The following is a 24,858-nucleotide window of genomic DNA, read 5'->3' on the forward strand; positions in this document are numbered from 1 at the left end:
ATGCAGGAATAATTATTTGGATTCCATTAAATACACACTCCTGGGGTGCCTGCTATGGCAGAAAAACAGTGTTAAGCAGTATATTCTTTCCATTTGAAAAATTTTTACCAAGTGTTCTGGAAAAAAAAAAAAACATAAATAGAATATTGCTTACATGAAGATAATTAAACAGGATGGGAACTCTTTACCGTGAATGGGATTATATCATACATGCATTCTCAAGTCAAATATTTCTGTTGGCTAAACTCTGAAAAAGAAGGCACACACTGCATACTTAAAACACATGTAATTCAACTCAGAGTTCTCTAGAGAAAGCCCCACATGGTGTCCCTACGTACTGGGTTTCACATTGGATCTGTTACTTAGCAAGGAATTGGAGGGACATGACCGATGTCAGGTTGTTCCAAAATGACTATGAGAAAAGCCTGCTGGATTTCTGCAGGGGTCTAGACTGGAGTATAATCAGTAAATTGGTGTCTATCTTCCCACTTTCAGAGGTTAAATAAAGAAATGATCCTTGACTTTAGGAAAGTACATTTGGTTTTCTACCAAACGGAATCTGATCTCACGGTATACCACGCCGACTCACACACTGAGTGCTATTGGGGAGAATGGCAAAACAATGGGTTGACAAACTTTTCCAGAATCGGCAAGTGGCTCGCAGTACAAAGATGTTTTCAAGGTTGGCTGATGCACCTGAGAGGGAGCATTTTGGCTCTGAGGTTCTGTCTCGCCTGGGCCCTGATTCTCTTTTTCCAGTGTGTGGCAGCTTGCTAATTCAACTAACTTCTTCCTAGCTGAACAAGAAAGGGATCAGTGAAAGGTTAATGTGGTCCGAGGCAGCCTGATTCAGCTGAATCCTTAGCCTCCATGGCATTGTGATCTGTAGGAGCTGGGCCATTCAGGCCGACATAAAGCCAGGGGACCGGGTCTCCTGCAGACCAAACAGGGTCAGACTTAGTTCTGATCAAGACTACTTGGCAAGCTCCAGAGTAGACACAAACTTGCCTACAGTAGATCACAGCCTTGCTTAGTTTTGAGTCTGGAAGGAGCCAATGTCTCATAAAGAAACATTTATAAATGGAATAATACTTGTAAGACCAAGGTGACAGAGGGGTCCCCCTATTTATGTGTGTTAGGGGGAGGGGATGAACAGATTAATATAACTTGTTTTATTCATGATTTTAAAGCAAATATAGATGCCAGATTTAAATGTACATGTATGTATGCACATACATAGTCCATGAAATATAGTGAAATGAATGATATTTTGATAGCAAGAGACATCTTCAATTTTACACACACACTCACACACACATACATATTTCACATTACCAAGCACATATACTGAATACTTATTATGCTCCTGGCCCTATACTGGAGAATCAAACAAGAACAAGACAATAGCTCTGATCTTGAGAAGCTCCCTAATCAGCTGACCTTGGCTCTGAAAACTATATAGAAGTCAGTTCCCTGAGTCTGAACTTTCCTAAAGAAAGGCAGTGTCTGGTCAGTCACCCATTGAAAAGATGTTTGTACAGCACTTCACCCCTCACAGTTGATAGATGGCTGCAAATTATTAGTGTGGCTGTTAGTGTAATGGGATGTCAGAGGTGAAAGATTTGGCTGCATTGAGACAATGGTGAAGAGATTCTGAGTTTCTGGAACCACATATCTCATACACCTATTAGGAAATTCAAGAACTGGCAGATGTTTTGTAACCATCACAAGGAGGGAAAGGGTAAAGTTCACAGGCATTCAGACCCAAGCAACCCCCACAGAATAGGTATGTGGGAGGTGCCTCACTACACACACACCTGCTAAGGCGGCAAGGAAGGAGACTCATCTCCGAGGCCAGAGGAGCTACCATTCCTGGTGTTCCCATGAGATGTCCTCACCCCACTCCTACAGCTGGCAGTGGAATAGGCATTCAGGAAATTATTCTTATTTATTTTATTGAAGTATAGTTGATTTACAATGTGTTAATTTCTGCCGTACAGCAAAGTGATTATCATATATATATGTATATATAGATACACAATATATATTCTTTTTCATATTCTTTTCCACTATGGTTTATTACAGGATATTGAATATAGTTCCCTGTGCTATAAAGTAGGGCCTTGTTGTTTATCTATTCTATGTATAATAATTTGCATCTGCTAATTCCAAACTCCCAATCCATCCCTCCTCCACCCCTTTGCCCCCTGGCAACTGAAAATCTGTTCTCTATCTGTGTCTGCTTCTATTTTGTAGATAAGTTCATTTGTTTCATATTTTAGATTCCACATGTAAGTGATATCGTATATTTGTCTTTCTCTGTCTGACTTACTTCACTTAGTATGATAATTTCTAGGTCCATCCATGTTGCCCCAAATGACATTATTTCATTCTTTTTTATGGCTGAGTAATAGTCCATCGTATATATGTACACCACATCTTTTTTATCCATTCATCTGTTGATGGACATTTAGGTTGTTTCTGTGTCTTGGCTGTTGTAAAGAGCGTAGGAAATGATGTTCCTTTTCTTTTCTTTTTTAAGTTAAAGGAATATGGGTAGCAGAAGTGAACTCAGAACCTGGAGCCCCGGGTTCAAATTTCACACTTGTCACTAGCGTTCTACGTCACTTTGGGCAAGTTATTTCCCCTCTCAGTCCGTCAGGCCCCTGACCTGTAGAATGAAGAAATGGGAACAGACCTCAAAGGGTTCCTGCAACTCAAATATCCCGTGACTACTTTCAAGACCATGTCCCAGCCCCTTCTCAGAAACACCTTCATCCCTTCCTCTTTGGGGCGCCATGTCCACTTCCTTCTCCAAGGAGCCTTCCTTGTTTCACTGAACCCCAGGGTAGGCTACCGTGAGCTCTGCCATTAGACAAAACTGGGCTCCAAACCAACCTTCATCCTACTCACTAGCTGGATGATCTTGAGCAAATCTTTGTTTCCTCATATGTGAAAGAAGGATAGTAGAACCTCGTAGGCACACTGGGAGGATTAAATGAAACAACTTAAAGAAAGGACACAGCGATTATCTCTTAGTAGACTTACAAGTGGAAATACCATCACCATTCCCACATTGTTACACACGCAGATCCTGTGCCTGGCAAAAATTATTGACCTTAATAAAGATGTGTTGACATGATTATCAGCACACACTTTTGATAAGTTTTCTACAATTTTGAAACGTGTGTGTGTGCATGTGTGTGTGCATGTGTGTGTGCATGTATCTGTGCATGTGTGTGTGGTGTGCGCGCGCGCGTGTGTGTGTGTGTAGCAAGCATTTATTAAGTACCTGCTAGGTACTGGGAATACAAAGATGGATAAATATTAAATTACCCCTTGGTATAAGGGGCCTCTTTTTAAAATGTATTATTTTCTATAAGAGTGCAGGCTTTTTATGTCTTGTTTCCTGTAAGAATGCAAGTTCCCATCCAATGAACAATGATAAACATCTGTGCATTACACTGTGCTGGGACATGGAGAGGAAAGGAAAAAGAGTAAGATGTCAGACCTTCCCTCAGGGAGCTTGCAATCTAGTAGGAAAATGAATTCAATGCTTATAATGTAAGGCAGAATGTGTGACACATACTCTAAGTTAAGGTGCTATGTGAGCCAAGAGTAAGAGAGGTTACTCTGTGCAGGGTTAATCTTATACTTTATGAGCAGAAGGACTTCACGGAGGAGGTACCACTTGAACTAGACCTTGAAAGACAAATCAAATTTTAGTGGATAGAAAAAGGAATAAAGGGCAAAAGGACATCTTAGAAGGAGGGCAGAACACAGGTAAAAGGACAGAGATAGAAAATGCATTTTTAACTTAAGAAACAACTAGTAGTGATGGTTTAGAGTATCATGAAGTACATATAGATAAGGAGGGGAGAAAGCTCAGAATATAGGTTGTAGCTATTTCTTTCACTTTCCTTCGAAGTGCCTAGTACAGAGCTTTGCAAAGTATACACAGTCAGAGAATGAGTTTTGAAAAAAGAACTGAGGGCAGAAGAAGGGAACTGTGCTTTAGAAAATAAATCTCTTTGCAGCTTGCCTATTTCATAGTCTTATTCTAAGGATCAGTAGTTGGTCTGATAGTCATAAAGTTAAATTACACTTAATAAAACACATAGAGCAAAAGAGTTCCACATCACAGCACACCCAGGAAGAATAAAACTGGAAATGGGTGTTATTTCATCAGAGTGAAAAGCTAAGCAGAGCATTTTAACAGGAACTAGGTAAATTGAGTGCTATTTGATTTCGTATCTCATCCATTTCAGTTCTGAAAATGATCTGAGACAGTTCTATTAATACAGATGTTTCATATAGAGGTGATATGTTATTTTTTAAGAACTCTTAAAATATATATTTTCAAATAATGGGAAGAAGATAAGCAGTTACAGATGGTTTTCCCTATTTTTGTCACGCATGATCAAGGACCACAGCGTAACGTGGGCTTCACTGGGAAATCTGAGTCTCGCAGCTAGGAGCATCCCAGGAGAAAATGTTGGCATTATTTTGCTTTCACAGAGAAAATATGCTTCTGTTCAGTCAAGCAAAGTAATCAATTATTATGCATTATGATACTCATTTTATAACTACTGACATTTCAGACAGTTGTACCACATGTCAATAATGGTTTTGAGGCTCACATTTAAGCTCCAGCTCATAGGATGGAATTCACTGGGCCGACAATGTTGGGTCAGAAGTCTATTCTCTGCCCTCAGAAGTATACTTATTATTTATGTCCAGTCCTGCGCTGAGGAAATATGCTGTGAGGACTGAAACAAGAACAGACTTGGGTGTGTCTTTCTGTTTTCATAAAAAATGTTACTTTCTTCTAAATATATTAGATTCACATTTAAAAATCAATACTTTTCTCTTGAATTAAAAAAACGATTCCTACATTTTGTAAGATGGAGGTTCATTAAATTAGGCATTCCATTCAGAGGCTCCAAAATTCACATGAGATTTTGAGTACTCCAGTTAAACCCTGTGTTCCACAAAGATGATTTTCTGAAATCAAAATGGCTTTCCAATACTTATATCACACTGCTGCTGTTCCTGCTTTTACCTCACCTATTGCTTCACAATTCCTTGGAACTTACTCTGTGGCAGGTACTTTTTAACACTGAATTCACTCAAAACTCTCTTTTGTAGGTGAGGAAACTGATGCACAGATAAATTAACTTGTCCAAGAACACAAGGAACCATAAGGAAAACCCAGGTGAACTGAATCTAGGGTATGCACCCTTAACAGCTACGTGATGACTCTCAAACACTTTCTGAAACTTCCTTGAATTGTGCACTACTCAGTATTTTGAAAAAGGCAAGCTGACTTCTTCAGGAATCGAAGTTGACTACTCTAATAAAATTTAGGCATGCGTGCAAGAAATTCTTTTATCACTAGCTCTCATAATTCAGCGGGGTTAGCATGTGTCATTATGAATTATTACACAATTTAGTAAATTATTTAATTACCTACTAATGAAGAAACATACTGTACACCGTTGTAATTATCCTGTTTGAAGACAATGTTGTCATTTGTCCATTTAATAAACACTTGCTACACATTAACTCTTGAGGGGAATTCTTTGCACTTTTGGAATACACAACTCTAAATACTGGCAATAGAATGTGACATAGGACTAGAAGGAAACTAACAACTTACAAAAGCCAAAGCTGGTGTTTCTTAAAGACTCCAAACAAAGTAACAAGTCTGTTAGAAACACAAAAAATAATTTTATACTTCATCCTCTTCTACAGGAAAAGCACAAGATAGAGATAGTTACTGTTTTTACTTTTTCAAATTGTATCACGGCTGCTCTTTTCATAAATAGTTTTTGCAACATGTCATATAATATAGCATCTCTTTCACCTATTTTAATCACCCAATAAATGGCTTCCATAGTATAATAAGCAGAGCTACTTAATTTTCAATACACTTTGAATAAATCATTGTCTACATTTTTTAAGTGACTATAGTCATGCATGGCCTCGTTATTTATACAAAGACATAGTACATACGTAGCCTCAAGATGTTTTGACAACACATCTTAAGTAAAATATAAAGTAATTTTTTTTACTTTACCACATATTTGCTCCTTGAAATGTAACAGAGATAATGTGGCAGAGCCATGGTAAACAAGGAAAAATTTTTAAAAGGACATATCAGAATTGCAAGACACTCAGAGAGGTCATGTGGTAGGTCTTCCTGCTTCCAAGGATGTGAGCAGCTAAACCGTCCATGTCTGACAGCTGCCTATCATTAAGTAATCATATATAAGCAAGCTAAGTGATATATTTTTTCTCTTTTCGTATTTTCTCTATTATCCCAGGGACGATATGCCATTTCACTGGGTAATTCAAGTCAAAGGAAAGTTTTGTTCTCTTATGAGTAATGCATATACTGAATATTAGAGTTATAGTATAGTTTGCAGATTTCACCACTTGTCAAAAACCAGTAAGAAAATACTTCCTGTAAACCAGTAAGAACCACAATAAATTTAAGCACTACAAAACAGCAGAAAAGAAAACATGTTTTTTATGTTCATTGTATCCACTGCTCAATTATGGTGTAACATAAATTACTACATACTGTTTATTTTACACTAACAGTGTTTTATCGAGAACTGTAGTAAAATACGTTTTAATAGTATTTTCTGATGTTACTGTGGCAAACTAGAGGAATTGTATTTTGATTCATCCTTCAGACCTCAGTTGTTTTTCATTTCTTATCAAACTATAATTTACATACAGCAAAACTCACTCTTCTTAGTGAACAGGTCTGCGAATTTTGACAAAGGTTTTTAATTTCATAATGACCAACACAATCAAGATATGAGAGTTCCATCTCCCTCTCCTCCCAAATTCTTTTGTGTCCTTCTGTAGCCAACTTATTCGCCTTCTCCAAACCCTGGTAACCACAGATTTGTCTCTTCTATCCCTATAGTTTAGCCTTTAAAGAATATCATTTAAATGGAAAAATATATTAATGTAGCCCTTTGACTCTGGTTTCTTTACTTAGCACAATGCATTTCAGATACACTCCAAGAGCAAACCAATAATTTGTTACTTTCTGTAGTTCAGTAGTATTCCAGTCTGCAGTTTACTCATTCCCTGATTGAAGGACATTTAGGTTGTTTCCATTCCTCAGCAATCACAAACCAAGCGGCTATGAACATTCATGTACAGGTTTTTTGTGTGAACATCAGTTTTGTTTTTTTGTTTTGTTTTGTTTTTGCGGTACGCGGGCCTCTCACTGTTGTGGCCTCTCCCGTTGCGGAGCACAGGCTCCGGACGCGCAGGCTCAGCGGCCATGGCTCACGGGCCCAGCCGCTCCGCAGCATGTGGGATCTTCCCGGACCGAGGCATGAACCCATGTCCCCTGCATCGGCAGGCGGACTCTCAACCACTGCGCCACCAGGGAAGCCCAGAACATAAGTTTTTATTTTACTTGGGTAAATACCTAGTAATGGGAACGAAGACCCAACGCAGCCAAAACAAACAAACAAACAGACCAAACACTTAACCGACAGCCAACAGCAATGAACAAAGCTTATCTAACACGTATTTTCTCTGTAAGGCACATCACACTTAGGAACACTAGCCAGCACTTTAGCACTATGCTCGGGGGCTACTTTAAACAGCAATATTACCAACAAAAAGCACACAAATTAGAAAAATGTGGCACTAAATAGACTGTGGAAAGGACACTTGTTTACAGTATGAAAGCTGAAACAAGGCGGCAGAACGCTGCCTCAACCAACCTCAGCTGGGAACATGCGTGTCAGGATGCTTTGCGCTTGCCTAAGTATGAGAAAGGCAGCCAGTAATTTTTTTTATAGTTGAAGTACAATCGATTTACATTATAGTTGATTTACAATATTGTGTTAGTTTCAGGTGTATAGCAAAGTGATTCAGTTATATATTATTTCGGATTATTTTTCCATTATAGATTATTACAAGGTCTTGAATATAGTTCCCTATGCTATACAGTAAATACTTGTTGCTTACCTATTTTATGTATAGTAGTTTCTGTTAATCCCATACTCCCATTCCCCTCCCATTCCCCTTTGGGAAAGTTTGTTTACTATGTCTGTGAGTCTGTTTATGTTTTGTATATAGTTTCATTTGTTTTACTTAGATTCCACATATAAGTGATATCATAAAGTATCTGTCTTTGTCTGACTTACTTCACTAAGTATAATATTCTCTAGGTCCATTCATGTTGCTGCAAATGGCATTATTTCATTCTTTTCATGGCTGAGTAATGTTAATGGCAGCAAGTGTTGATTTGGGGGTTATAAATAAATTTTGGTGAGTAGGCAAATATGCAAATACACAATGCCAATAATGTGAATCAACTCTACCATCTATCTATCTATCTATCTATCTATCTATCTATCCTGCCATCCTACAGTTTCAGTTTAAATGTCACAGGCTTGAGGATGTCTTGTCCAAACTGCTAGCCTCCATCAGATGAGCTTTGGGCTCCCACTGGCATCCTGTTCTTCCCTTTCTGTAAGCCTGATTCTTCACACTGTTTTGGTTTTGTTTTTTGTAATCATTTGTTCTCTTTTCCGTCTTCTTCACTGGACTTTACACTCCAAGAGGCAGGGATTCGCTTTTGTACCTCTTGTAACATGAAGGCTGAGCACATTGCCTGGTATATGCTACACGCTGGATAAATACTTGTTGAATAAACGAATGCTTCTTTGAAAGCAGCATGTATGCTGGAAAGAGCACTAGAATTAGAGTTGGAAAATTTGTCTTACCATCCCAGTTCTAATACCTAGTGGTTGTGTAACTGGTGACAAGTTACTTATATTCCTTGAGCCTCAGTTTTCTCACCTGTAAAATTGGAAAAAGAATGCCCATATTTCAAAAAAAAAAAAAAAATTAAGCCTTCAAAGTCAGACAATAAACCTGAAAACATTAGTATCTGTTGACATCCAAGTCACTGGATTGGCATGGTTTCTGAACCACGACTAGACTTTTATAACTATATGAGCAGTATAAAATATACTGATGAACACTATGAACAGCAAGTTTATTTAGCCATCCACATACTACCAACTCTTCATGTATTTGGTTTTATGAACTCAGGGGACTCCAATAGTTAAGATAATTTTTCACTTTAGAAGTTTTTGCACTCCATCAAGCCACACTCTTTAAGATCAAAGGTTATGTACACTATACACTATGAATATATCTTCATAGCTACTGATGATTTATGTACTCCATTTCAAAAATATTTTCTGAACGTCTGAAAGTCACTCTGCAATAACATAGAGTTTGTATTCTTTGGAAACAAGATTTTTTTCTCTTTCAAACACTACCGAAAAAACAAAGAATTAAATTTAATTAATAACCATACCATGATTCTGTCTGCAATGTTTTCTTGCAAAGATCTGTTACCTCCCTTAAGATTTCAAGGCAATAAAAATCAATAATTTCTATAAAATCATCACAATCCTTTTGCGTGTAACTAAGGCTAACTAAGTAAATGCTCAGGTCCTGTGGAAAAGAAATTGCATAAACAATACAATGGTTACATCACTCAAAATTTATACAGAGGATTGCCTTATAAAATTATGATGATCAGATATGATGACACTATTTAAGACTGTTGGTCTTTAGTAGATGCAAAGCATGATGATTCACTGGCAAAGCAAGCTAATGGTAGGGAGGGAGAGATGTTAACTTTGTGTATTTGATCACAAAGCAGAACAGATAATAAAACCTCAGGATCAATAATCATTATTTTATATGAAACTTTCATTGTTTCCTAAATTAGATTCATATTAACTTTTCCTGAGATGACATTTTTTCAACACATAAATTCTTATAAGGAACCTAACCACAGGCCTAAATTAAACCTAGAGTTTAAAACATTATTTGCTGACAGGCATCCTCCAAGTGTTTTCCACAGAGGGACATCACTTCCGATTATTTCCATGCTATTTTAAATGATCTTGGACCGGGCTACTGAATGACTTGTCAGGGAACATGAAAACATTATGACACCACTTCTCCAGATTTCTTCCCAGAACATGAAATACTTGGGATCGTTCTAATGTAATCAAGGCTAGTTTCATGTTAAGCGTCAGTTTTAACTGGGGGGAGACGCTTCTAACATATGGCCGCTGGGCTCTGACTCACAGCAACCTTCAAATTCTGGCCAAAAAGTCTGTTTCCTGAGATTGTGTCTGATAGGTCTGCACGTCCCTGGTGGGCCCGGAAGGCATTCAATAAATGCTATTGTTGGAACAAATGAATGAATTAATGAGTTTCTAATTATGAGCTACAAATTCTTCCATCAACAAAATAATCCCATAGGAAAGTGGCAATGTACTTAGAACTCATATCTATGAAGAGTTCTAGTTTCAGCCCCTTTACAATTTTTTTTAATCATTTCTCAATGATATGCTCAACTTGGTCTTTCTTGATTTTTTTTTTTTTTTTTAACTAAGGTGTCAAAAGCACTAGAGCGTTTTCCAGGACATGACATGAAAGACAAGTACAGTTCTTTGATTTGTATGTAGCTTGTGCATGGTAATTATTTTTAAATCTCAGATAATCACCAGATATTTTCTGAGAACAGACTGTGGGCGAGGTACTGTGTGAGATATTTGAAAAATAAAGTTAAAAACATCCTATCCATGCTGACGCACCAAGAATTGTCATTAAGAATAGTAGAGGGCTTCCCTGGTGGCGCAGTGGTTGAGAATCCGCCTGCCGATGCAGGGGACAAGGGTTCGTGCCCCGGTCCGGGAAGATCCCACATGCCGCGGAGCAGCTGGGTCCGTGACCCATGGCCGCTGAGCCTGTGCGTCCGGAGCCTGTGCTCTGCAACGGGAGAGGCCACAACAGTGAGAGGCCCACGTACCACAAAAAAAAAAAAAAAAAAAAAAGAATAGTAGAAGGTGTGCAGGTTCCAGAATATTCACAGGTGAGGCAAATGTTTATCTAAGTGACACTAAGTTAGAACTGTTATCAAAATAGTGTAAATAATTGCTATCACACTTTTCGTAATTAGAGCACTGCGAGTCAAAAACCTTACGAAATGAAACATGGAAGAAAACAAAACAGAAAGAAAGATCCACAAAGATACCACTAAAATTCCAATAACTAAAGTTCGCGTCTGAGCTTAAACAAATCCCTCAGGCTTTCGCTCAGAGACTATTTACTCTTATGTAAGACAGTTCTGACAACCTTGATATCTGATTTTCCAGTATACAGAGTATATTAGAAAAAAAAAAAAAAGCCCAGCAGAAAGGAATAGAGAGTTCTGCTCACAGGAGCAAGGAAAAACAATAAATACTGAAGGAAGAGATAAAAAGCTAGACATAAGAACTCAAAAAGTATAGCAGCTTGGGACTACTTAGCATAAGGGCAAACAACAAGCCGCACCTGCTAAGTCTCCGAGGATATCCTGTATTACAGCATACTGTACACACCATCATAATTAGTGTTTATATGACTTTGAAACATTAAGAATGGATTAGCCCATGAACTCTAAGAAGCCAGGGACTTACGTAATATATTTTGAAAGGCTTCCCCTACCGCCAAACAGAGTGAAGTAGTTTAGGCACTTAGATACATTCCAGAAAATTAATTTACACGGAATATCTCATTTTCTAATAATGTTTGTGAATCTGGCATTGATATACATGCTTCAAATAATAACCCTAATTACTTCACACCTTACAGGGTCTAGGTTATTCCAGTTTTGGTAAGCAATACTCTGAAGCCGGCTGGAAAAATAAAGGGCTTCCATAGTAGGAATAACTGTTTTGTACCCCAGTATTTCATTCCATTTCATTATTAGCCAGATATCGATAAAATAAAAACTGTTCAAATACCCCCTCTATTTTTAAAGCGACAATGTTTTTGTAAATGTTTACTTGAATTATGAGTGTTCAGAGCTGAGGTTTAAATATATATCATTATATTAAGATACTTGCTATTTATATAATAGTAAAGGCTATTTATATAATAATGTTTAACCTGCCGGAATTCTGGAGAAGGAAAAGTTAGTACAATAAGTTCAATGGGAAAAAAAAAAAAAAAGGAAAACATCGGCACAACTTGGCATTGTTTTCATTCAGGGCAGGTGAAGTGATAGGTTTTTAAAAGTACGCTTTTTACATGCACACTCATGACACCAACACCCTTCTTCATGGCTGCTATAATCCTTTTTCAAAACTGCTAGCCTGTTTCCAGGGCAGCTGCAAAACATCCGTGAACACTAGTTAATTTATTGGAGTCATGGAAACTGCTGCCTCTATACCTGCCAGCGAGATCCACATTGTACAGATTCTACGATGCAGGAGCCGAAGGTCCCGAGGTGAATTCTCTCCGCTCCAAGCTAGATGGAGGAAAGGGAAGCCACCTCTCGGAACTGCCTGGACCGTAGTTTTAGATTTTTGCCTCTTTCACTCCACCTATTGTCCAGGCTCCAGAATAATGCTTTTTTTGCATTAAAATCACCATGGCTACCTCTAAATTGCTATTAAATGTATTATTATCTTCATCACTATTGTTGTTCTCGTTAGTGAGAACACAGTTTAAAGGCCACCGTTCGGCACTCATCAATGCCCAGGAAGACAGCAGGCAGAGTCAATATCCCCACTTGCAGATGGGGTAAATGAAGCTTGGAGAGGTTTTCCAGCTTAGCCTGGGACATCGAGAAAGGGAGAGCTGGGACTTGAGTGCGGGCTTCTGACTTTCAGTCCAGTGCTCAATAAATGTTGCCACATGATAGATATTGAAAACTGATTTCCTATTCTTTAAGAACTTATATTCTGAGAAATTCAGATTGGCAAGTATAAGGAAAATTTTCCACGGTAGGATTTCTGAAAATGAAACCCGAGTCTGTCATATTTTTTCAGAAGACTTTTGTCACTAATTATATCTTCCTTTCAGTTCATACATGTTTGTGTAATCTATTCATTCCTGCCACAAGAGATAATTTACATGGCTCTTCAACGATATGCCACCAATAAATCACCAATTAAATGTTAATTACTGGATCTCACAACAATCCAAAGAAAACTAGCTCACATGATGTAGGTTGTAAACCAAGCCTAGTCATATGATGGTTGTTTCACAGTTTCTGTCCTTTCAGAGTGAAAGAGATACACGGAGTGCTTGCAAGAGACCCCGGTGATCATCACTACAATGGCCTCAGAAGTTAAGAATAGTATGCTTTGAAGTTAGGTCTCTCTCTCTCTCTTTTTTTTTTTTTAATTGTCTCTTCTTTTTTATGGATCTCTTTTTCATTAATTAATTTAAACTTTTCTGGTACCATTTAATATTTTATCCATTCAGGTTGGGGAAGGGGGTCCAGGCAAGCTGTATCACACGTGTTTTCCAATAGCAAAGGGGAGTGATTCCTATGATTAATTCCAAAACTTCTTCCACATTTAAGGGGTGCTCAGTTGGCATCCTGCCCCCCATAACTTTGTTCTTACCAGCCTTTGCTTGGTATAAAATACTGAATTAATTAAAGAACCATAATAGGTTATATTACCTTTCAAAGTTATATTACTTGATAGTAGGGCCTTTGAAGTAAAATGTGAAAATTTTAATTGGGCAAAATAATATGCAATATTTATGGCAAGGATTTTAGACAGAACAAAAATGTGGTAGCTCTAGGGGTAAAAGTCTCAGGTAGAGATACTGACAGACCCAGGAATAAAATCCTCAAGGTCTCATTCCTATTCAGTGTTCTGATCATTCAGTCACACTCTAGGAAGAGACAATAAATACACATCTGTGGACAGTCCAGAGATGGAAATGAGGTGGCCTAACTTTCATCATTTGCAATGATCGGAGCTGAAGCCATTTATAAAATACCTGCCATAACAGAAACCGCTGCATCTCGACTAAAACTGGGAAGACACAGAAGAGGTTGATAAAAATGAAATCATGATACATTCATCCTTATCCTATCACCAAAGTGGTTGCCCAAAGAGGGGGCCTCCACAGTTGTGTGATGAAAGGCACAAATCATGGACTACCCACTGGGGCAGCCAGGCCAGAGAGGGGAGAAAATAGCCTTTTCTTCAGAGGGCTGAATGGCTGGACTTGCTCGGATGAATAGATAACACCATCACGAACAGACAGTAGAGATGAAAGTGGAAACCAATGAAAACAGAAGAACGGAGGAAAACCATCAAAGGTGTGGAAAATAACAAAAGTTCAGGGGCTGGAGTGATCAGCACCCACATGCTAAAACTGCAGCACATAGAGCTGTTTGAAGCTGCTAAAGGGATTTAATACAATCTGGAATGAACAGAATTTGCCATCAAATAGAACAGAAGGGCCACCAAGAGACCTCAAGGAAGGATAACCTAATGTAACATGAGCCCTGCAAAGAGCTCACACGGCAATGTCCTTTTGAACATCTCAATCATTCTAAAGTGCTGTTTAAAACACACACATGCACACACACACACACGCATGCACGGTCCAGAGTCTGTGGGGAATTTTGATGGGAGTTGCTCATCAAAACTCTTAAATAATGCAAGGCGATGGCAATCCATCCGATCTTCCACTCTGAGGACCTGGAGCAGAGAACAGACGTGGGTTTTATCAAAGCAGCCTCTAATCTTTCCAGCACATCTGCAATGTCCATCTCACCAGGGGTGACCTTCTGAGTGAACTTGGGGAGAGATATGCTCTTTGGTTTTGTGTGGGTTGCAGTTTAATTCAGCAGGAAGCGGGCCATGGCTGGGAACCACAGCACAAAGAAAATCACGGTAAGGAGGTGAAAAATGCGGGACTGATCAACCATAAGTGAGATAAAATAAGTGACTGGTAGGTTTTTTATGAGACCAGCAGAATAAAAAAAAATACAATGGGTTATCACTTTTATGGCTCATTTCCCATTGCTGTTACTAAGTAGGCAATGATAGAAACAGCACAACTGAGCAAGCACACCCAGAGAGAGAGAAAGGGAGAGAGTGAAAGAGAAAATTAAAGGATCAGAGAGACTCTTTAAGACTGTGTCCAATCCAGGGCAATCATCCGAATAAAAACTAACAATTTCACTCAAATACAATGCAGATAAATTCCACTGTGAAGATATAATATATAGACCTAAAAATTATTCTGTTTTTCATGCAGATAATTGTCTATAACACCTCTGGGTTGAGAGTGTATTGGTTCATGTAAGGTACAAAATCTTCAGATGATCAAAAGTGATGTATGTATTTGTAGTAAAGCTAAGAGGTCGCATCATCAAAAGTTTATGGGCCAGTGGTTTTTCCTGTGCTAACTATTAACCTAATTTTGGACAAAAGGGAGGGAGGAGGTATTCCTCAGTAGGGATAAGTCAAAGGGAGTTTGCATGCAAAGGGAAATAAACCATCTCTTCCCACTTGATTATCTTCACTCTGTCGGGCTGAGTATTAGTACACAGGCAGCAGGGAACCGAGAATTCTTTACTCTTGAATGGGTTCAATCTCTCAGATATCAAAAATCCCCAAGCGAGTCTCTAGAACAGGAGTGGCTGGAGTCTGGTTCTGATTTCCTCTATTACCTTTGGCTCTTCATCCCATACCCCACCAGGCGTCCAGCACTGAATCAGCATGAGAATAGGACACAGATGGAGGGAAAAACGGATTCAGTTTACCATAGCTTTAACCCTCCTCAAAGATTTTGGTGTTTGTACACTACTAGATTCCTATCAATACAAGAACATGCTTTTTTTCGTTATTCCATTCTACATTTCACTTTCTTTGTCCCAGTAGGAAACAAAATCACCACTTGTCTCCATCTCAAACAATCTTAAGCTTGGCAACAACAAAGAAGGATGAAGTCTTCTTTGCACGATGGGTCTAGACTAGTCTGAGCACCTAGTAGGTGCTCAATAAATACCAGCCAATAGGCAGGGCTCATTTCCTCCGACAGCTGCCCAGAGACACAAACTGCTTTGGGAAACCTGATGAAGAGGCCCGCCTTTCTGGCAGAGCCATCCTCACTCTTTCATCACTGTACTCAAAGATATTACTGATGTTGGTCCTCTGGTTTTGCTGCTTTTTTCCTCTGACTGGACTAACTGAGTCTACTCTGCTCACTAGCTGTCACTTCAGAATCCTGTCACGCAGCGGAAGGCCAAAGGACATTTTCCCCTAAGTCCTTTTAACTTCCTGGCATTCCGTTTTTCAACCCCACATTAAAGGTGCTGATGTTTCATCCTAGTCCTACCAGCCAATGGGTGGCCTCAAGTTAGACTAGGCAGGGCTTCTCTCTGCTCTTTCCCTGTTGGGCACAGGGAGAAGGAACCCAGAAAAATGTTTCCTCAAGCTCATTTTGTAATTTTCCCTTGGATGCTATCACTGAAGTTCTGAGATCATTTACTAAGGAACAGACGCATTCGAAACTAACATACAACAGATGTAATCCTAGGGCCACTGTTGGCCAGCAAGACCTCTTTCTTGCAAGTTCTCAAAAAAAATTTTTTTTTTGGCTTGTCTTTATCCCCCCTCTGCTCTCGGCCAATGCTCAATCATCTTATAATCCATTAAAGCTAGTATACCAATTCGGTTTCTTTTCCAAGACAAGACCTGCCAACTTGAAAAACAAAAATGAACCTCCCCTAGTTGTTGGCATGTTTCTCCAAGCCTCAGCTAACCCACGGCAGAGACTGGTGGACGTGAGCCCAGTTGAAGCCTGAGGTGAGAGCCATCATTTTTTACTTGCTTTCGCGAACAATCTCCTGGTATGTTCTTGAATTCTCATCCTTGGTATAGTGCCAGCCCAGGCATTAGCAAACCCGGCAGAGTGGCATTCTCTGCAGTGTGGCAGAGCAAGTCATCTGTCCTGAGAAGCCAAGATCTGAGACGCCTCTGCTCCTGTAAGAACCTCTCTGTGTCTCTCTGATTTACCCTGTTCCCAGTGGTAAAGTATTTTCTGCAAACATGAAATTAGTTTATAATTTAAGGACTTCGGAATGACTAATTTTGACTAAGTTAAACAGGGCAGAGTAGTGACTCCAAGTGACTTGATCTGTGATTCTTGGGAAGAGTTTAATGGACGTATTTTATTTTCGTTCAGGGTGACCTCACTGATCTTTGTGCAAAATGCCATTTCTTTATTTTTTCCCTTTAAAACAAAGTCACTGCCATTTTCTAGGCATTTCTTAGCGAAGAAAACTCTAATTGCATTTTACTTATCTTTAAGGCCACTGTTGAGGAATTATTATTTTTTTTAAAGACCTCTATTTTAAAATGAAAAGTGTAGGTGAAGGTGATTATATCTTTCCAAAGTCAGTAAAACAAATGTGTTGCATAAGACATTTCAATTCAATTAAGAGAAACAGGTCAGATGCTAAAATACTAGTAAAATCAATTATGAGTAATAGGTCTCCTGTTAGCATGTATCACTACAGCTGCCTCTCTCATAATTTTTGAATAAATTTACATTTGTTTCATATTCTTTGTGTGCCTGTAATGTATGTGTGTGTCACTGACTGTAAAACCTTATCCATTTCCTCTTCTTTGTTACGTTTGCTCTGGTATGTCTTGGAAATGTCACATGGACTAACATTTATTTAGTGAAGGTTTTTCTAAGAGGAAAGTCAGGTGGCAAGTTGAAAAGGGCTTTGAATCTTGTCCTGTCACTTGTCACCGGGGCAGGGAGCTTCATCCTTCTGAACCTTGGTTTCCTTATCTGTAAAGGAGAGTAATAGTACCTTCCCCCCAGGACTGTTGTACGACTGAAATGTGACAACTCACTGTAACGTGCCCACCAGGGTGCCAGGCACGTGGTGTTCAATGAATGTCTCTTTCTGATCTTTGAAAATCCTAAAAATCATTAGTATGTAAGAGAGGATTATTACTTATAACATTTCAAATCTGATGTCTGTTTTTTGTGGTAGGATCAGGGTCACCAAACTCACCTGAAAAGGGGGTGTCAAAGAGAAGGACTTTCTCCCTTTATCTTTACTGTTTAGTAAAGGGGCGCCCTCAAATTCCCATGTTAATAACTCATGAAAAGGCAGCACCAGGGGACAAAAATCTGCTGCCGCCACCTCAGTCAGCCTTTCCTTCAAATAGGTGATGCCTGATATGGAGAAATTATATAGGAAAAAAATAATAGCACTTTGAATCTATACTATAATCACAAAAACATAAAATTGCGTATGTGTATGATAAAACATGAAAAAGGAAAACTGGTAACTTTTTTTGTAGGTTATTGAGAAAAATGGGTACATTTTTTCTCCTCTATAATAGGCTTTATCATTTGTATAATGAGGTTAGACATTCAGGTGAAAAATAGAGTATCCTATGATTGGCGATTCACCCATTTAGGTTGGTGGGCTATCTGGTCAAAAGGTAAATATCTCAGAAATGGAACTTAAATCAAGTTTGGCTTCATGGAATACTTTCCTCCTAAGAGCATGGAGTGAATGCGAGTGTTGATGGAGCTGAGGGAGAGGAAGGAAGGACAATTTTGGAGAATGGCCACCTGCTGAGGGGAGCAGACTTAGAGAAAGTGGGCTCTAAGTAGGAGCCCGAGTGGATGGAAAATGGAAATGAGAAGGTTATAGAGGTAAGGCAAGTAATACGGGGAGGAACATTAAGGGGTTGATTATTTTGGGGTGTGTGTGTGTATATTTTTGAAGAAAAGAGGCATCCATAAAGTGCACTGATGAGCTCAATACCTCTGGAGAAAGCTCCAAGTATTTAAGAGCTTAGAATATAGCTCACACTGGGACTTCCCTGGCAGTCCAGTGGTTAAGACTCTGCGCTTCCAATGCAGGGGGCGTGGGTTCGATCCCTGGTCAGGAAACTAAGATCCCACATGCTGTGCAGCGTGGGCAAAAAAAAAAAAAAAAAAAAGAATATAGCTCACTGACACTCTGGCTTTAGTCCTACAACCCTTGGGAAGTGTAGGGCAGCCTGGCACAGTAGGAAGGATAAGGGCTTCGGCGCTTGACAGAAGTAGCTATCACTTCTGCCACTCACTAGCTATGTGGATTTGGGCTGGGCAAGTTGCTTAACATCTGAAACTCGCTTCCTCAATTAATATTCATAGTTATACTTAACAGTCATAGTTATCATAAGGCTTACATGAGATTACACACACACACACACACACACACACACACACACACACACACTTACATACATATAAAATGCCTGGAACATAGTAAGCTCCCAAATTACTTACCTATTCTTGCTACAGGGATGCTACAGGGATGAGGAAAAAAATAAGAACTCCCATCCTGAGACAATAAGAAAATTAATAAGGTTAAGGTTGTGCCTCTATCCAGGCTTCTATGCACAAGGAGAGACCAGGACAGCTTTCTCAGGAAGCCATGGTTTAAGAGCTGCCAGTGAAAAGAGGCAGCACCACTCCGCAGGCACCCACTCTGCTTCCGAGAACATGGTGGTGGATTAGCTGCCATTATCCACAGTCAAAAGTCCTAATGCTCTTTTGTGCTTCTTCGTCTTAGGGCTGGAGCACTTGGCTGAGCTGATTGCTCTGATTCCTGTATTTTGAATCCTGTAATCCCCCATACTTGGGGTCAGGGGATACAGATAAAGGGGTAGAGGGTGACTTCTGTTCTCTACTGAGCCCCGACACAGACTGTTTCTAAGTTCTGAAGGTTTGCCTATCTGGGAGGCCGGCAATAGAAAAGAATAACACCCCAGCTGGTATCTCTAACCTGCACCTTGCAACACGTAGAAAATGAGAAAGGGAGGGAAGATTCTCCCTAAAGTCTCATGGGATGAGGGCTCTGAGGACTTACTGGGAGCTGGCAGGTGACTCTGTACCTGAGCTTCCGTCAGCAGCTGGGGAAGAGAAGGCTAATGATGGCACATGAGTTTACCCAGTAAAACCCATGACAGGCAGTGTCTGATGGGCATAGGAAGAATGTGAGCGCACGAGAACCAGGGTCTGGGGAAGTTGCTCCCTCCCAGTCCAGCTCATATGGAAACCGTATATGTTCTCTGTTTGCCAAAAACCTTTGGTGCGTTGCTGAACCTGTTTGTCCTGAACTCCTAATAATAAACACATGGCAACCAGTTCTCCAGATGACAAGTCCTTTTGTTAATGAGTAAAGAAGGACGGATGAGCTTCTCCACAGCCCCGTCTTCCCATACCTGGTGATGGGAAGATCGGCCCCATGGAGGGCACAAAGCCTGGCTTCCTCAGGTCCTTGACAACAGTTGCTAAGCCTAACTTGGGACGGAGCTGTTTCAGAGGTAGGGCCCTATTGTGTAAGGGACTGGGGTGGCCCTGTGTGCATGGGGGAAAGAGGGAGGCAGTTGGGAATGAGAGATCCCTGGAAAGGGTGTTGTGCTCTTAAGAGTGATGATGGTATGTCAAACTCTGCTTCTTAAAATTACTAAGTCATAGAGAAGTGACTGGGGTTTGTATTTGAGAGCAGTTTTTAATGATCCGATCGGGACATGACAATCATAGGCCACAGATAAGTTGTTAAACATCCTTCTAATTATTATCACATGTTTTTCTTTTCTTGGCCATTAACACTTAGCTTGGCTGGATTTTCCCTCTTGTGTTCCTGGAGGTGAGGCAGAGGTAAATGAGAACTCCAAGAATGTGATGGCAACGCCATGCTCAGGAATAGCGATGGAGCAATGCCTGGGTAGCAGGACTTAAGCCTCTCCCAACTCTGACCAAGGCCAAGAGATGACCTCTGCTACCTTCCTCCCTTTGCTGCCCCCCACCTACCCACACAGCCCTCCACAAACACTCAGAGTACAGGCTGACACAGAGCCCTTACACACACACACATACAAATACACATTCCGAAGCATGTCGTGTTTTGTGCACTTCAGGCACCTGGCACACAGCAGTGCCCAATAAGTACAGGTGTTCCTCAGCATCTGTGGGGGATTGGTTCAAGGACCCCCAAGATACCAAAATCCAAGGATGCTCAAGTCCCTTGTACGATATGGCACAGTATTTGCATATAATGTATGCACATCGTCCTATATACCTTAAATCATCTCTAAGTTACTTATAATACTTAATATGATATAAATGCCATGTAAATAGTTGCTGGGTCCAAGGCAAATTCAAGTTTTCGTTTTTGGAACTTTCTGGAATTTTTTTTTTCCCCAAATCTTTTTCTTTTTTTTTTTTTTTTTCTGGTAAGCGGGCCTCTCACTGTTGTGGCCTCTCCCATTGCGGAGCACAGGCTCCGGACGCACAGGCTCAGAGGCCATGGCTCACGGGCCCAGCCGCTCCGCGGCATGTGGGATCCTCCCGGACCGGGGCACGAACCCGTGTCCCCTGCATAGGCAGGCAGACTCTCAACCACTGCGCCACCAGGGAAGCCCTCCCCAAATATTTTCAATCCATGTTTGGTTGAATCCGCACAGCTGGAAACTGCAGATACGGAGGGCCAAGATTATGTCAAATGTTGAATGACTGGATTAAAATATTAGGAGGCAGGGTACCCACTCATGCTATATTTGACCCTACCAAGCTTTAATTCACTATAAAATTATGTGGACAAAACTTTTTTCACGTATTTATTGTCCATAAAGGAGCTTTATGAAAGTCAGGATACATAGGTAATACGTTCTTTGTACTCTGGTGACAAAAATAAAAATAATTTACTTTCTCATTTCAAGAGAACAGAAAGTCATCTTTCTTGTGAATTTTATTTTTTAAACACAATCCCTTCCTCACTGCCCCTGTAATAACTCTCCAAATATCACTTCCCAAAATTTACATACATGAGATTGGAATGGACAGTATCTTTGGATTATTCTTTTGTCTTGCCATTTCCCCAAGTCTTGCTAATCTGCTGGGTTTGAAGCTCATGCAAATTTTTTTTTTCTTTCCCAACACCTCCTGCTGACACACCCAAAGGCGCTCAGCTTAAGAAGGGAGTGGTCTCTGAAAACATAAACTAGGTGTTCCCTGTTCAAATAAAAACTTGACAGATATTCTCACAGGGAAAACTTTCCCTCAACAGCTGTACAAAGGCTAAAACTTGTTCCTGGCAAAGGAGTTTACACGGATGTATCCTACATGGATCGTCCCTTCTTGTGGTTCACTAAACTCTAATTGCAATCATGTCGGACATATGCTGCTTACCGTAACGTTTCATAATGAAAAGTGCACTCTCCAGAATTTAATACACAGTAATGGCTTCTTTGATTTAAAGCATGATTATGGTAATAAAACCACTACAAAAATGGACACATCTTCCTCAGTAGATTATCTTTCTTTGGAGACAAAGGTAAGTTCTGAGTCCTCTGATTATAGAGGATCAAATTTAGTGTTTTGCATTGTCAGCCGTCATTTCAGCTTCTTTTGACCAATTCTGGTGTAAGATATCTTGGGGCTACCAATACGGCCACCCCATATCACAAATGATGTATCATGAGGATTCCTTTTGGGTGCATTTGTAGTTAGTGGGTTTGAAAAATATTTGTTTTTGCTTTAATTGCTAAAAAATTTAAATTTTACTGTATAAGAATACCATAACGTATAAAGAAACTGAGAAAGTCACAATCCTGGAAACTTAAACACATTAACTGCTTTCCTGCTTCATGGGTCTCATAGCATTGAAATCTGTCTACATTCAAGCTGGAGGTCTGCTCTCACCCACACTTCTCTGTATCATCACCTCATCATATGAATCGCGATGGCTTGTAGCACAAGGATCAGCCATCTTCAACACTTCACTAGGGCTCGGGAGCTGGCAGAACAAGCAAACTACCCAAGATTTCAGGGCTTTATGATTTTCAGGTGTAGAACCACAGACATTACTTGAGACACTTTCTGCAGACGGTACATAGCATCTTTGCCTGTATTTTCAGGTCTCAAAGCCCAGGAAGCCATTGTCCACACAAGGCTGATCCTCTCGGTTCCATTTATCCAAAGCTGATCTGATTTCAAAGAGTTCCATCCACCTTCTCAAAGCCTCTTCCCAACCATTCCTGCCTATAGGAGGACTCTCCCCTTCCTTTCATCTCCTTGAAGCTCCCATGGTCAGCATCTCTCACTCTCTCCCTTTGTTGCTAAACTGTAGATGTTTCACCTCCCTAACCAAACTCTATTGCATTTAAAGTGAGGAATATCCTTCAGAATTCTCTGGAGTGCATGAGAAGTATTAACGCATATTTATAGATTGATTCAAACAACAAGGTTGATGAGATCATTGTCAAATGGAAAAGGAGGTAAGTGAAAACAGTGTAGAAAATGTGAAAGAGAAAAAGACATCACAGTATTAGTTTAAACAAGGGCAGAAACCCAGTCCTATCCTCTTATGTTACTTAGCCTCTCTGTGTGCCCCCAAATTGAAACAATAATAGTACCAACTTCATAGACCGTCATGAGGATTAAATGAGTTCATATTTGTAAAACAAGTGCCAGGCATGCAGCAAACGCCACAGAGGCATTTGTTAACATGAAAATGAAATACCATCACAATGCCAAAACCTACCACAGTGCCTGCTCAGTAAAGGCTGAACTCAACCAAGGTCTTTGTTTTGAGATACTTGAACCAGCATGGGCCTGGGATGGAGCAGCTGCCAGGACCAATGGGCACCTTCCAGAAGGAGCAGCTCTTGCGAACACAGCAAGCTCCACGCTCCAGTTCAAGGGCCCTGGAAGTTCCCAGGTTTTGCCACAGACTCAGCTGGAGCGCTCCCTGGATGGGGACATGTGGTTTTTCGGGATAGCCCGAGGAGGAGGGGTTGCTGGGCACCCTGGCGCCCGCTGATGGTGGCTCCCGCGGCGAGGGGGACAGCCCGGAGCCCCGCCCCCCGCCTCCCCGGCCCAGAGCCGGCACGGAAAGTTACTGCGTGCTAACGTGGCAGGAACGATGGAAAGCCCAGGGCTGCCAAGTGCTGAAATCCTGGGCTGCGTTTCTTATGCTCACAGGCACGGCTCTTCGGAGAGTCTAGTCTATACACGTCCCCGGCACATAACTGTATTCTTTTCAGCAGATACTATATTTTGGAGCAGAGAGAGGAGAAAAAAGTTTGAGGGAGTGGCAGTAAGGCATAAGCCAAGATCCCACGTATGCTTTTTTTCTGCTTGCCCTAAGATGTTCTTAAGATCAATGAATAATCTCACCCACTGTATCGTGTACAGCTGAATCTTCAGCTCATAGATTTAAAGAAATAATCTAACTCTTTTATCAAGTTCGACTCACCGGACGCTTCCCTTTTGTCTATTTGCTCATTCATTTTTTATTTTATTTTTAATATTTATTTATTTATTTTTATTGGCGTATAATTGCTTTACAATGTTGTGTTACTTTCTGCTGTACAACAAAGTGAATCAGCTGTATGTATACATATATCCCCTAAACAGACATTTCCTAAGCATCAATTATCTGTCAGTTACACAAGGGGGCCCTGGGAACCCTGAGAAGCTCATAGTCTGATGTGGAGACAGACAGTATAAATGGTAGCTATATGTTATGAAGGGCTATCACTGTGGCTGCACAGAGGGCTCCCCAGCAGAGAAGTTTTTTCTGCCAGGTGGGAGAGAAGCCACAAAGGCTTGCTGGGGAGCCTTGTTAGAGCTGGGCTTTGAAGAATGACTCCAGCGAGAAGGTCACCAGCTGAGCAAGTGGCCTAATTAGGCTGTGATGTACATTTACCATCTTTGTCCCATACCTGCTTTTTCAAGTGAGGTTTTAAAAATACAAAAACAGACTGTGGGTTGGAGAACAGTATTGTATGAACATTACACTCCCTGATTATGATCACTGTACTGTGGTCACGGAAGAGAATGACCATGTTCCTAGGAAATCTACTCTGAGAAAGCATAAAGAGGAATACTCCCTCTCTCTGTTTCTCTCTCTCTCTCTAGATATACACACACACACACACATATATGCATATATGTATATTTGTA

General features: G+C 40.3%; 1 protein-coding gene across 1 annotated transcript in view; it reads right to left on the minus strand.

Moving 5' to 3' along the window:
- Nucleotides 1-24,858, minus strand: part of RORA (RAR related orphan receptor A) — a 185,566-nt gene that overhangs the window by 103,851 nt on the left and 56,857 nt on the right. The gene's annotated exons all lie outside the window — the stretch shown is intronic.

This window comes from Pseudorca crassidens, chromosome 1 (genome assembly GCF_039906515.1).
Source record: "Pseudorca crassidens isolate mPseCra1 chromosome 1, mPseCra1.hap1, whole genome shotgun sequence".
Lineage (NCBI taxonomy): Eukaryota > Metazoa > Chordata > Mammalia > Artiodactyla > Delphinidae > Pseudorca > Pseudorca crassidens.